This window comes from Nycticebus coucang, chromosome 20, assembly GCF_027406575.1.
Source record: "Nycticebus coucang isolate mNycCou1 chromosome 20, mNycCou1.pri, whole genome shotgun sequence".
Taxonomy (NCBI): Eukaryota; Metazoa; Chordata; class Mammalia; order Primates; family Lorisidae; genus Nycticebus; species Nycticebus coucang.
Window position 1 is genome coordinate 21,848,654 of NC_069799.1, and position 10,904 is coordinate 21,859,557.

A 10,904-nucleotide genomic window follows, 5' to 3' on the forward strand; every position below is an offset into this window, starting at 1 on the left:
CCATATGAGTGATGGGCATACCTATAGTCAGGACTGTAGCATCACAAAAATGATCCATGTAACGTGAAATATTTTTACATCAGTAATATGTTGAAACAAAATAATCCATTCATTTTTGTGAAAATATAAAATATCTTCTAATCTATTTTCATTACATAGATACCCAGATGAATTTTTAAAAAAAATGCAGAAAGGGAGGCTCCATGATGACAGACGAGAGACATTTCTTCATCAGCTGATCTCAGTAAAATTGATGAGCAGAGTCTCTAGGTGCCTCCATCTGGATTGTCCTGTCCAGAAACAACATTGAAAAGGCACAGTGAGACAGAATGGAGCACCAGGAGCAAAACGTTAAGAAGGGTGAGAGGCACGCATGAAAAGCAGATGCAAAGGACTGCTGCAACCTAGGGAGAGAGCCTTCATGTGGAATCCCTGGGGGATAAATTTTGCAGATGATTTCCCCACACCCCACCATGGCATTCTGTAGGAGTGGAGTGGGGATTAAACTGAACTCTGAGAGGGGCTGTCCATCCATGCCTGAAGACTGATATTAAACAAACAGGAATATAGGTCCCACAGGACGTTCAGGTACACAGAAGCTGGCCTTTTGTTGAAGGGTTGGAGAGAGTATATTCTGCCTCTTTGGTACAAAGCCAGAGGCCTGAACCCAGGCTATCATTTTAGTGCCACTGGCTGGACAGATCTGGTGCTGGAGCCTGTTCAGTGGGAGACCTGGCAGCCTGGTCCTCATTGCCTAGGGAGACCTGACAGGGCAGGTGTGGATAATGCTAAAACCTTGAGCTGGCTGACACCCAAGGGAGCCAAGCTTCGAGCAGCAACACAGTATCCCATTATATTAATGCTTCTGACTCCACCAGTTGGATCTACCCCAGGCTGACTTCCTTGGACACATGGGCAGAGGTGAGCAGATTATGCCTACGACCCTGCCCCATCTGTGGCTGCAGGGAACTGTTTGGATGTCAGTGTCTTCCCCGCCTCCCCACCTCATAGTCTGGCATAATCTTCAGGAATTTACCTCTACCAGCCCCATGGGGATTCACCTCTCATACAGTTAGCTACCAAGCCCAGGATAACATCAATGCATCAGGAAAACAAGACTGGATCTCTTTGGCAACTAGCTGATAACATCCCACCCCTACCACATGCAGAATACAGAGTACTGGGTTTTTTCCCTCCTCTTCACCAAGAAGGGCCACCTATTGTCATCAGGAAGAAAAGGTTTTTTCTTTTTATTTTGCTTTTCCTAATCCTGGAGCATTACTTATGGACCATGCAATACATGTATTTTTAAAATTTTTCCTTTTTTTTAACTTTATACTTTTTGTATTTCTTCTCCCTTTCCTTTTTCCTTTTTTTGTTTATTTTTCTACTTTTCTCATCTTTCTCTCATAAATCCCTTAAGTAACAATCAAGATAATATCTCTCTTTTGAGTGTGTTTTGTGTTTGGTTTTTTGGAAGACCATTTCCCTAAGCCCCCCATGGCAGTGTCGCAGCAATGGTGTGGCTCATGGTGGCCTTCAACACCTGGATTTGGAAATCCCTTGTCCTGATTTGACCTCCTGAGGGGCTGCAAATGCTGTTCCTCACTAAGGTTCATGTTTTTGTTTGTTTGTTTGTTTTTTCTATATTTGATGGAAGTAGGGTCTCACTCTGGATCAGACTGGTCAGAATCATCTAACTTGGGGTAATACTCCTGCCTTAGAGCCCCCAGATCACTGATATTGCTGGTATGCTTCACTATGCATGGCATGTTACAATTATCATCATTAGCTTTCTTCTTTTTATGTCTCATTTCTCATTCTTTTACCCTCCTTCCTTTTCATTTTTTAATCCTGGTACCAAAAGGCAACTTTAATCTCAAAGCACAGAAACAAAGAGGCTTAAGGAGAACCAAGAAGTGCGAAAAGTTAAGTAGTGGAAATAAATAACAAGAAGTAACAACGCTTGCAGAGGAACCAACAAATAAAAATTATATCAACTTGAAAAACTAGAATAGACCAATCCTGCAAGGGATTACCAAGCTGCTATTAAGAATGAAAAGACAAAAAGAATTTAGATTATAGATGTCCAAAGTGATGAAGAGAATTAAAGGGCAAGTGGAAAGTCACCAAACGGAAATAAAAAAAGTGACCCAAGAAACAATCAAAAGACATGATGAAATTAGAAAAGAGTTCAAAGTATTGAAGGAGTCATTCAAGGAGTTTAAAAATGCAATAGAAAATTTTAATAACAGCATAAACATTTAAGAAGAGGCTGTTGAACTAACTCAGTTATTTAATGAGGCAGAAAAGAGGAGAGTAAAGGTCAGGTGTGGTGACACAAGCCTGCAATCCTAGCACTCTTTGAGGCCAAGGAGGGTGGATTGCTTGAGCTCACAGGTTTGAGACCAGCCTGAACCAGAATGAGACCACATCTCTAAAAATATCCAGGCATTGTTGTGGGCGCTTGTAGTCCCAGCTACTTGGGAGGCTAAGGCAAGAGGATTGCTTTAGCCCGAGAGTTTGAGGTTCCTATTAGCTATGACACCATGGCACTCTACCTCAGGTGACAAAGTGACATTCTATCTCAAAAAACAAAACAAACAAACAAATACAAGAGAGTAAAAGAATAGCAATCTTAGAGAATTATGGGATTTTATAAAGTATATAAACATACAAATTATAGGATACTCAAAAGAAAGGAAGAGTGACCCAAAGACACAAAAGACCTATTGTAGGATATTATAAATGAAAAATGTTTAAGTATTACCAAAGATTCAGAGATACTCCGTTGATAAATATCAAATCCCAGTTTATCTCAATTCAAACAGAGCATCTCCCAGACACATTGTAAAAAACTTGGCCAAAATGAAATAGAAAATTTTGAAGGCCACCAGGAATAAGCACCAGGTGACCTACAAGGGCAATTCCATCAGAGTGACAGCAGATTTCTCAGCTGAAAAATAACAAGCTAGAATAGATAGGACTCTCATTTTCAATATACTCAAACACAACAACTTCCTGCCTAGGATTCTGTATCCTACAAAACGAACTTTCATATTCAATGGATATATCAAATGTTTTCCTTGCAAGCAATCACTGAAGAAATTTGCCACTATAAGACCACCTCTCCAGGAAGTATTCCAGAGTAATATTACACATCGAACATAACAATGTACCACAAGCAAAGACACACAAAAATTAATGGTCAAAGCCTAACTTCCTCAATGTTACAAGTGATAAATGTAGGTGGCAACATTTACAAAAGAAGACAAACACAAATCCATCATAGTTATTAATTTCTCAATAATTGTGAATGGCTTGAATTACCCACTGATGAGACACAGACCAGATGACTGGGTCAAAAGCACAAGCCACCTATGTGCTGTCCTCAGGTAACATATCTAACAGCTAAGGACAAAACAGGACTCAGGGTGAGGGATTATAAATCAATATTTCAGGCAGATGGAAAACAAAAGAAAGCAGGAGTCACAATTTCAAGATACATTGGGCTTCACACCACAAAAGATAAGGAACGATAAAAATGAAGTACACTATTTTTTGGTCAAGGGAACAATAACAGAAGACATCTCAATCCTAAGTATTTATGCACCCAAATTAATTAAATGTTTCCAGATTTACAAAATGAACTCTAACAAGTCTGAACAATATAATATCCTATGACAGCATAATTTCTGGGGACTTCACACCCTATTGACAGAACTGGACAGACCCTCCAAACACAAACTGAGCAAAGAAACAATCTACTTTAACATGACCCTACAAAACAGACCACCCCAATATTATAAAATACACATTCTTCTCATTAGCTCATGAATAATTTTCCAAACCTGACCACATTCTAGGACACAAATCAAACCTTGCCTAATTTAAATAATAGAAATTATACCTTGTAGCTTACAGACTACTATGTAATCAAGGTCGAACTCATTTCCAACAAAAACTTTCATTCCCCAAATCATAAAAACTAAATGATGTTATGTGAAACACAACTATTTCAAGGAGAAGATAAAGGAGATAATCATTAGAATTGTCTAACAAAATGATGATGAAAAACCTCTGGGATACTGAGAAAGCAGTTGTAAGAGGGAAATTTATTGCATTACATGCCCACAGCCAATAATTTAAAAAGCACAAATCAACAATCTAATACATCATTTCTAGGAACTGGAAAAGAAAGAGCCATCCAATCCCAAACCTAGCAGAAGGAAAGAACCAAAATCAGAGCAGAAGAAAATGAAATTGAGAACAAAAGAACCATTCAGGAGATTACGAAAACTAAAAGTTGGTTCCTTAAAATAAATAAAATAAAAAATAAAATTGATAAAAATAAAAAAATTGATAAAACTTTAGCTAGTCTAACTAGAAACAGAAAAGTAAGATCTCTAATAACCTCACTGAGAAATGAAAGAGGGAAAATAACAATAGATGTCACAGAAATACAAGAGATTATTTCTGATTGCTACAAAAATTGCTATGCCCTGAAATTTAACATTGTGGAGGAAATGGACTAATACCTGGAATCATACCACCTACCTAGACTTAACCAGGAAGAATTAGAACTCTTGAACAGACCGATATCAAGCACAGTAATTGCAAAATTAAAATAGCCTCTAACAACAAAAAAAATGTCCTGTACCAGATGATTTTACAACGGAATTTAAACAAACATTCAAAGAAGAGCTCATACCTATGCTGCAGAATCCATTCAAAAACATTGAGAAGGAAAGAACACTCCCAATTCATTCTCTGGAGCAAATATCTTCCTGATACCAAAACCATAAAAGGACCCATTAAAACACACACACACACACACACACACACACACACACACACACACACACCAATTTCACTAATGAATACAGTCCAACAATACTCAAAATGCTAGCAAATAGAATACAGGTGTGGGACGGCACTAGCGCTCGGGCGCGCTCTGGCCGGTGACAACGGTCCCCGTGTCCTTCTCACCTCCCGGGCTGCCGTGGTGACAACCTCCACGGTTCCTCCGCGCCTCGCAGCCACTACTTCCAGGAGCCCCGCGCCTCCACCGCCGCCGCGGCTTCCTCCTCCAGCGTCCCAGCTGAGTCTCCACCTTCCTCAGCCACCGCCTGCGGGACTGCTCGCCACGTGGCCGTGTCATGTGACCCGCTACGACTAGCGGTGCCTCCCTGGCCGGTCCGGCTGGCCTGACAGCGCCAGGACCATTCAGGCACAGCTGCCATCCACCGTGCTGCGCGCTACCAGGGCCGGATAGTTTGGCCCCCTGCCGGAGCCCCCCCGCCCCGGGAGACCCTTCCAGCCTGCCCTTGTGCAAGCGCCCTGCTGGCAGCTGTGCTCGCAGCCCGCGCAGCGGGGACAACCGCCTCCTGCCCAGTCTTGGGACTTTCACCTACACGAGAAAGCCTTGCTCCCTGTGAAGACTCGATTTGTATGCCATCCCGGCTGAATTTGAGCCCAAACGTAAGTGGATGTCACTATGTCTTAAATTGAAAGCCGCTAGAGAGCACAGATCTCCCTATACTACAGGCAGAGCTGCCTGTTAAGCCAGGCATGTAGCCTCTGTGATGGTGAGGATCTCGTGTGGACTGTAGGTTGTTTTCAGTTGTTCTTAACAGAGAAAGGACCGGATGGTGTCATTTTAACTCACACAGGGAAGAAGAATTCACTATGTTGAATTGATACTCGGCTAAGCAAGGAAACTTTACCCATGTGTCAGTTTTCCTTTATGTACAAACAGAAATAGCATTGTTCATTGTATGACTATTGTCTGTGTACTAGGACTTTATGAAATTGTGCTTACACTTTAACAAGTAGGTGAATTGTAAATGGTTCTATTTGTGACTCTGGAGTCTTTCTTCTGGGTTCATTAACGTTTACTCTCCTCCTGCAGATCTGGCTTGATCCCACAAAACACATAAAGACACAAATGCAAAGTGAGTATTTAATCATATCTTGAGGTTGTTAAGTTAATCATTACATCTATTCAAGCCTTTATTATATGTAACATTTATAGGAATATAAACTGGGATAATAATAGAGTCATAGACTAATCAGTTTTGTTTTGCATGTAATACCATCTTAGGAGTTAATAATGCTAATGATATTTCTGTAGAATTGTGACTATTTTGTACTTGGCTTAGGGGCTTCTTTTTTTTTTAAACATTGTAGAACAAATGTTTATTTCTGTTTTATTCCAAACAAGATGTGCAGCAATTAAGTATTCTATTTCTAGTACTTAGTTTTCAAACGACTGATATACTAATTTGCTATAGAACCTGACTTCTAGAAATTATGCAAAAGGTGTTTCTTAAACATAAAGGGGAAGAAAAATTCTGAAGCATTTATAATTTTATGGATAACTAAATAATTACATAGTCAACCCTCATTTTTAGCAGAATCTGTATTTGTAAATTTACCTAGTCATTAAAATTTACTTGTAACCCGCAAGTCATTACTTGTGGAGCTTTTAAGGTCACTTGCAAATGTGCAGAGTATTAGAAAATCTGAGTCATCAAAATGCACCTTCTCAGCTGAGGAAGGCAACACTCACTCAACCTTCTTGTTTTAGTTCCTTGTGCAAAATAGTGTCCTTTTCAGTCTATTTAGTGTCATGTTTTTCACATTTTTGTGCTTTTCATTGATGATTTTACTGTTTAAAACAGCCTAAAATGTAGTGTTCCTAAGTGCAAGAAGGTTGTTTGCTCAGCGCCTGTAGCTCAGCAGCTGGCGTAGTCAGCCACATAGCCTGGGACTGGCGGGTTTGAACCCGGCCTGGGCCGGCCAAACAACAACAACAACAACAAAAATAACCAGGGGTGACAACAGTGGCTCAAAGGAGTGCAGGGGTCCTCAAACTATGGCCCGCGGGCCACATGCATTGGTGTGATTGTATTTGTTCTTGTTTGTTTTTTTTTTACTTCAAAATAAGATATGTGCAGTGTGCATAGGAATTTGTTCATAGTTTTTTTTTTTTTTAACTATAGTCCAGCCCACCAGTGGTCTGAGGGACAGTGAATTGGCCCCCTGTTTAAAAAGTGTGAGGACCTCTGAAGTAAAGCATCAGCCCCATATGGCAGAGGTGGTGGGTTCAAACCCAGCCCCGGCCAAAAATTGCAAAAAAAAATTAGCCAGGCATTGTGGCAGGTGCCTGTAGTCCCAGCTACTTGGGAGGATGAGGCAAGAGAATCACTTAAGCCCAGTCGTTTGAGATTACTGTGTGAGCAGTGACATCACGGCACTCTACCAAAGGTGACATAAGACTGTCTCAAAAAAAAAAAAAAATAGAAGGTTGTGATATGCCTGTGTAGAAAATGTTAGATGAGCTTTATACAGGCATGAGTTAAATATAGTGCTGTAACTGTGAGTTCAATGTTAAACAATATACAGGGTATCCCAAAAGTGGCCATACTTAGAGAAGATGGGAAATTGTAACTGAATGTAACTTTATGTGCAAAATATATAAAATATTCTAAAATATTCTATACAGGTGGTCATGTCTTTATAAAACCTAGTAATGAATATTTTGTAAATAAAGGCACATTTAGCTACAATTTTTTATCTTCCCTATGTATACCAACTTTTTGGGACATCCCATATATTGAATGAGGTATCTTTAAACAGAAATATACCTAAAACAAGATATTGATCAGATGACAAAAATGTTGTGACCAGAGGCTCGCAGGAATCTACCTAACTCTAAGTTTACTTTAGTCGTGATGGTTCCATATTCTGTAATTTAGGGTTTGTAAGGACATTACAGAATATAGCTGTTATGAATAATGAGAATCAACTGTATTTATATTTAAAACTAAAATTTATCTATTAGCCAAAAATAAAGCTTTTCCTAGAACATAAACTTGGTATGCTAAAGAGCATTCTTTCATGAGAATCACCAATTATTGGGGTTTGGAAGGGACTTCAGAGGTCACATTGTTCGGTGATTTTTATAAACCATAAAGACCCCTAAGGCCACAAGTGGATGTTTGTGGGGAGTCTAGAAACAAAGTGCTTCCAGGCCACAAGACATTTAAACTACCTGGGGAACCCATTCATTCAATTTGTTATATACATACTGATTTCTCAAAAGCAGAATTTGGAAAGAGTGCTCCTGCTAAAGTTTGAAGGCCACATCCTAGTCATCAACTTTATTTTACAGATGGGGAAAGAGAGATCCAGGGAGCTGAAAACTTTACCCAGCTCATTAGTAACTGCAGATTCAGAAGAGGCTCCTTGTTCCCAGGTTTCTGGGCTTTGACTTAGAAAGAGCTTAGAAGTCACAGTGGTTCTCAGTTTCCATAGCAAGTACACAGTGGAAGGGTTTCCTTTCCTGGGTCTGTTTAGTATCAGATGACAATGTGGCATAGGAAACCAGTGCTTTAAATCAAGACAACAATTACAACATGAGATAACAGAAAAGGGCAAGTCACAGCCTGAGTTTCAGTTTCTTCACTGAAATAACAGAATTAGGTATGTATAATTTAGGTATATTTCTGTTAAAATACAGACATCTATATTTTGGATAAAACAAGATGTAGGTAGCAACCTGAAAACTTGGAAACGTTATACCCATAAGGAACTTTTAAAAAGATACAGTAATACCACCTCAACAATATAAGCATTTCATCAAGTGCTTCTTGCACCTAAGGGAAAGGTGACACAAACAGCCAGTCCTTCTGACCTTATCTGGATGAACGAACGCAGGGAGTGCTCGGCTTGTTACCTTGCGAGGTAATACTGTCGCAAAGGCTGCAAGAGTGAGCAAGTGGGATCTCGTCTGGATCCCCAAACATCTTGGACTCGATTTCACGTTTCTGAAGTAAAAATTTCTCTTTTTATTTTCTCTGTCTCTTTTCTAATTCTCTTTTCCTCTCTTCCTCTTGTTCTTCTTCTAACATAATCCTGAGGGCTCTCTCTTCAGCTTCATACAGTTCAGAGCGTTTTATTAATGAGTTTTCTAAGGCCCTGAAGATGATGCTCAAAAGTCTCATCTGCTGAGGCTGGAGGACAGACACCTTTCCTTGCTACAGCCTCTTTCCTCAGTTTCCTCAGTTTCTCCAAAGTACGAAGAACGGCTACCATTCTTTTGGTGTCTGCTTGCTTTTTCCTCACTTCAGATAATACACCATCAGCAGCAGCTTTTAGTTCCTGCACCCGCTTCTTCTCCTCCACCGCCTGCACACACTTGACCTTCCAGCGGTCAATCTCCTGCTCGCGTTCTGCTGCCCGCGCGGCCTCCTCCTCCTCCCTCTCGGCCTCCCGTTCCGGGCCCTCTCGCGAAGCCTCAGCCGGCGGCGCCGGACCCTCTCCAGTCTCTGCCGCGCCTCGCCCAGGTAGGCGGCCTGGCTCAGCGGTTGCAGAAGCTGGCCAGTTGGGCACGCAGCGGCGCGGCTTCGGCGTGCAGCAGGGCCAAGGCGGCGCGGTGGGCCTCGGCCTCGTCCTCCCGCAGGGACTGGCTCAGGCCGCGCAGCCGCCGTACCAGGCGCAGTACCTCGCGCAGCCGCGCTCGCACTTCGCGGAAGCTGGGCCCGGCGTGAGTGCGCTGCGGCACCCGGCAGGCTTGTCGCGGGGTCCCGAACACCGCCTCCAGCCACTGCCGGTCGCGCAGGCGCTGGAGTACCGCGTCCCGGAGCACGTCAGACGGCGGCGGCGCCTCAGGCCAGCGCGGGCTCCACGGTGGTACTGGGCCAGGAGGCGGCGGGCGCGGTCGCTCGCCGGCGTCGGTCCCCGGGAAGGGCTGGCACTGGGGCTGTGGTGGAGGCAGTGGCGGCGGCAGCACCGGGTAAAAGGCGCTGCCGCCGCCTCCGCCTCCACCGGAGGCTTCGGTGAGGGCGCGGGGCTGCAGAGACAGCGGAGGCTGGAGAAAGGGGTCGGAGGCCCCCGGAAAAGAGCTGGGATGCTGGGGAAGAGGCAACGGGAAAGCAGGGGTGGGCAGCGGCAGTGGTGGACAGCTAAAGGGAGCAGAGGCGGTGGCTGCGTGGGCGGTGGTCCCGGGCAAGAAGGGAGGCAGAGCCATGTTCTCCGTGGAGGTGCTCTTGAGAGGGGCTTCTTTTTTTTTCCAGGAAGTTCTAGACTCACATTCCTAAATGTTCCCTCACAGTGTCTGACTTTGTTTTTCTGGGAAAGAATGAGAAGATGGTCTTCTTATGCAATCATGTGATGAATTTTGTAAATTTGATTCTTAGTAGACATATACTATTGGCGTGGCTTTGATTTGGAAGTGTCTAATTCGTTTAGTCAGCATATCTGTGGATCTAGAGTAGTATAGGTACACTGGTTGCAGATGTTCTGGAAGAGTGAGGACTCCAGCATCTTTCCAGAGCTCTGATACCTTCACTGTCTTTACTTCTCATTAGTTCCACAATCAAGGGCCACTGTTTTTACTCTTTGAATCTGGGTTTATAGTTAGGCCTGCTTACCCCTTTCTTCCCATGTACCCATAGAATCTGCCAGTGACTTCAAATGTCCACTCTAACCAGCTGCAGGTCTCTTGGCCTCATCTCTGCCAAGATTTAATTGTAGCTTTCAGTCAAAAGATAATTAGCAAAGATAAACGTTAATTTTTGAGTTATTTGTGACAAACATCAACCTCGTTGTTCTTGTTGAAAATTTGCCTTTAAAATTTCTCAAAGTTACCTGAATAGACTCCATCTGTTGAATGCTTGCATATGATTAATATATAAACTATTTCTAGCTAGAAGGTCTGTTGCTGTATAGCCGGGTAAAAATGATTATGTGGCAATATAAAAAGAAATGAAAATTTAACTTGAAAATGACTAGGAGTAGATTTTGAGTGTTCTCAACACAAAAACATATCTGAGGTATAATAACTATGTTAATTCGCTTGATTTAGCCATCCCAGAATGTATTCATACTTTACAACATAT

At 42.2% G+C, this 10,904-nt stretch overlaps 1 pseudogene; it reads right to left on the reverse strand.

Annotated features, from left to right (window-relative positions):
* Positions 1-4,936: 4,936 nt before the first annotated feature.
* LOC128572505 (programmed cell death protein 7-like) lies at positions 4,937-10,033 on the reverse strand (annotated as a pseudogene).
* Positions 10,034-10,904: the final 871 nt, after the last annotated feature.